Source organism: Mastomys coucha, chromosome X (genome assembly GCF_008632895.1).
Source record: "Mastomys coucha isolate ucsf_1 chromosome X, UCSF_Mcou_1, whole genome shotgun sequence".
Lineage (NCBI taxonomy): Eukaryota > Metazoa > Chordata > Mammalia > Rodentia > Muridae > Mastomys > Mastomys coucha.
Genome location: NC_045030.1, coordinates 145,256,751 through 145,261,050, shown reverse-complemented (window position 1 = coordinate 145,261,050; position 4,300 = coordinate 145,256,751). Strand labels below are relative to the sequence as shown.

General features: G+C 43.3%; 1 long non-coding RNA gene across 1 annotated transcript in view; it reads left to right on the top strand.

Moving 5' to 3' along the window:
- The first annotated feature begins 2,493 nt into the window (after positions 1-2,493).
- The window catches only part of LOC116089891, a 29,138-nt gene continuing 27,331 nt past the window's right edge, over positions 2,494-4,300 (top strand). Inside the window, exons 1-2 of the long non-coding RNA XR_004118497.1 lie at positions 2,494-2,765; positions 2,892-2,970. This is a non-coding gene — a long non-coding RNA (uncharacterized LOC116089891). The remainder of the gene's footprint in view (positions 2,766-2,891; positions 2,971-4,300) is intronic.

Genomic DNA, 4,300 nt, shown 5'->3' with positions numbered 1-4,300 from the left:
ATAGGGTTGCAAGCCCCTTCAGCTCCTTCAGTCCTTCCTCTAACTCCTCCATTGGGGTCCCTGTGCTCAGTCCAATGGTTGGCTGTGAGCATCTGCATCTGTATTGGTCAAGCTCTGGCAGAGCCTCTCAGGGGATAGCTATACCAGGCTCCTGTCAGCAAGCGTGAAGCTAGTCTTTGAAGCCTAGTCTTGCATCATGTTCTCCCTGCAAGTCAAATCCTCTACACTTCATTCTGGCATTTAAGGCTTTTCTTTAGCCACTCTATCCCAAAAGGACCCTGGTCTTATGGGGACACACTTAAATGCCCATTTTGGGTCTAACACGGTTAGCCAGAGTGCTCATGATCTGAGCTGAAGGATGGAACAAGAGAAAGTTCTTCACCCAGAGTGACATCTTGTTACCAGTACCCTCCTTTCTCAGCCTGGATCTTCAAAAAGAAGGTTAGAATGTTTTTAAGGTCAAACCTAGCTCTAAAATATAGCATATAACAAGCATTAGTTCCAGCATGTGGGAGGCAGAGGCAAGTAGATTTCTGAATTCGAGGGCAGCCTGATTTACAGAGTTCCAGGACAGCCAGGGCTACACAGAGAAACCCTGTCTCGAAAAAAACAAAACTAAATAAATAAATAAATAAAGCATCAGAAAACATGAGCACTATTAACTAGGACTGTAAACAGAAACCAGGAGAATGAATAATGATGGGCCCCATGCTCCCAGGGCCTGTTCTCACATTGAAACTACTTGTTTTGGTAGACTTCACATTTTATAGCCCTGTGAAGAAAGGATCCTGCTACTAGGTGTGAGGGTCTCAAGATCTTCTGGTGTCATGAAAGTGCCATTCACTTTTGTAGACAGAATCAGATTGGCAAGAACAAAACTAGATTCAGGACTATACCTCCTTAGGTGACAAAACAAAAAACAACAACAACAAAACCAAAACAAACAAAAAACAGTATTTGCTCTCTCAAGTATTTGTTAATACATATTTCACTGAGTACCATCTATGTGCCTCATACTAGACTAATAGGAATACAGCAAGGAAACAAAAGAAAACATGTCTCTGTCCTATTGGAGCTAAGAGATCAAGTTCAATTTTTGTGTCATTGATTTCTTTAGTGACCTAGAGAAGCCTATAGACCTCTTCTCACAAAAATATCTTTTAAAATCGGAAAAAAGTCACATCTAGAATTAGAAAGCCAACTACTGAAATATTAAAATACAAAAATGTGCTAGAGTCATATATTTATTGCTCAGCTATTAAATCATAGGATGCTTTGGTTTAAAGACTACAACGATTATCATGATTTTAGATTTATTTTTATTTGTGTGTGCATATGTGTATATGCTCCTATGCATACACTCATGTGTATTATGCAAAGGTATGTGCCAGACAAAGATATCTGGTCCCCTAGAGGAGGAGTTAGGAAACTGACATTCATGCTAGCAAACTAAACTCAGGTCCTCTACAAGAGCAGCAAGCACTTGTAACCATGGAGTTATCTCTCTGACTCCCTATTATCATGATTTTAAAGCACTAATTATATATTTCGGATATTACATACTTGAAAGAGCAGCAACTTTATACTCTAAGGGACAGATCTCTCTGATTGCTACTGGTAACAATCACCGATATTACTATTAGTGTCAAAGTGAGCTACATCCTTTATTGAAAACATGCTAAATTTTGTTAGAGAGAGGGGAAACAAAGATGTAAATTCATTCCCATCCAAATTATTCCTCCCTGTCCCCAAGCTATACTCTCAGACTCTCCTGGAGGATCTGTGCTACCAAAATTTAAAATTTTTTACTAGAATAAGCCTTCCTGTCTTCCCTTCCTTAAGTACCTTTCCTTTCGAAGACAAGAGAGCTGGATTTTATTCTAAATAATTGCTGTACAATTTCAGGCCAGTAAGTTTGCCTCGTTGGAAGGCAACTATGCTCGACACTATACTACTAATGACTCATCAAGTTTGCCTCTTTAGGCCATAGCTTCTTTTATTTGAACACTGACCACACTTAATTAAAAAATGAAATAAAATCTGCTGGGTATAAATGGCTTATACCTTTAATCCCAGCACTCAGGAGGCAGAAGCAGGCCTAGTTTACATGGCGAGTCAAGCTATGGGCTACAAAGTAGGATCACCTTATTCTCCATGCATTACATGGCGAGTCAGCCAGGACTATTAAATAGGATCACCTTATTCTCCATGGATGGAATTAGGAACAATGCTTACCGGGAAAGAGAGAAACCTAGCTCAGAAACTCCTACAAGTGGGTGTGGAGCTATAGGAAACAGAGTCGCAGTGTCTGTAAGCAAAAACGGTGTAAGGGCAATGTGGCTACCGAAAGACGTCAGGAAAGTAATAATTCTATTCAGTGATTTGTGCTTAGCCTGGTTTAGGGTTTCCTGCGTGTTCACAAACACCCTCCCTCCCCCCGGAAGCCCAGTCCACTGGACCAGCAAAAGGACTGAGGAGTAATCCTTTCCTGAGCAGTGTTGTTAACGGAAGGGTTTGGTTCATAAGCCAATCACACCCTCGAAAGGGTGGAGTTTTAGTCGGTGCTTCCAATTCCAACCAATCTCAGGGAAGGCAGGAGGGCAATTCTCCAATGGGAGCTGAGGAGCCCGCGGTAGTGGTGGAGCATCGCTACCCTGCCAGGGTTCGGCGAAGCGTTGCGTGAAGCGTCCGTGTGTCTGCGAGATCTTGCTGTGGGCCAGGTATCAATTCTCCTGTGGCAGCTGTAGACCCTACGGAGACTAGAGGTATCCCAAGAGAAGCAGTAAAGATGGGGTGGTGGGTAAGAAAACGGCGGGAGGGGAGAGAACGGTCCAGAACGCATGTGGGGAGGGACCTGGCGCGCTTTTACCTGGGCGGCCTTTCGACTCTAGGTCCGTGGGTGGTGGAGGATCCTTTGCGTAGCAAAAAAGGAAGGCGAGTGCTCCTGCATCCTCTCCAGACGGTACCCAGGTGAGTAGTACCCTCTTGAACCCACCACCCATGCCCACCCTCTGCGAGCCTCCCAATCCTGGTCTCTGAGGAAAAGATTTCGTGCAGGTCTGCTGCTCACGTGATTGTCTGTGTTCTAGTCTTGACTCCATATCTGCCTCTACCCAACATTTTCTGTCTCTCTCTGAGACGTACTAAAATATCCCAGACTCAGGAGGCCTACTGACCCCTTGAAACCAGCTATGAAACTTTGAACTATCCTCTTTATTCATTTGGGTCTCAGTTTCATCATCTGTCAAATGGGGGTCTGTCTCTACCTAAGCCAGTGCGCATACTTAGTCCCTAGAAAATTTTTTTCAATAAATAATGATGATTGTCATTGAAAGAATATTGATTCTCTTAGTCTCTGACTTTTTTTTTCACCCTTGTCTATCTCTGGCCCTCTCCCCACTGGATCTCTTTTGAATGCTTCTGTCCTCTCACTTTCCACACTGAACCTAATTCTTTCCTCTCCCTAATGTGGTTGGAGGTGCAATATTTATAACAATGAGAGCCCAAAGGCAGCACACAAAACTGGAGCCTGGTCTTGAGCTACTTGTAAGTCTCATTGAGGAGAGAGCCCTCTGCTCCTCCGCCTTTTCTGTTAAACAGGTAGAAACACCAAGGATGGGGAGAAAATTATATTAAGCTACTTTTTAGCCACCTTTGATGATGGTACATGACTATATTCACAGCATTCAGGAGGACTGCCACAAGTTCAAGACCAGCCTCAGCTACAGTGAGTCCAAAACAAACCTCGGGTATGATGTAAAACACTGTCTTGGTCCACCCACCTCCACCCCCACAAAACATTTTATTTTGTTTTTTTCAAGAAAGGGTTTTGCAGTGTAACAGCCCTGACTGTCCTGGAAATCACTCTGTAGACCAGGCTGGCCTTGAACTCACAGAGAACTGCTTGCCTTTGCCTTCTAAGTGCTGGGATTAAAGACATGCACCACTACCAGGGCCACAAAACAGTTTAATAGACATTATGTAATGTTGGTCACCACAGATAGTCCAAGGATCTTCTAATTATATCCCCATGTAGCCCTGGGCATCTTTTCTGTCCTCACCTCTTCCCATTCCTATCCTAATTTTTCAATATTCTTGCTATACCTTTGTCATTCTGACGACTATAGATCCAATAATCTATTTTTATAATGTATACTTTGCCTCCTTCACTATTTTTTAATGAAAAGCATAAGAAGTAGACTCTAGGCCGGGCAGTGGTGGTTCATACCTCGAAGCACTTGGGAGGCAGAGGCAGGTGGATTTCTGAGTTCAAGGCCAGCCTGGTCTACAGAGTGAGTTC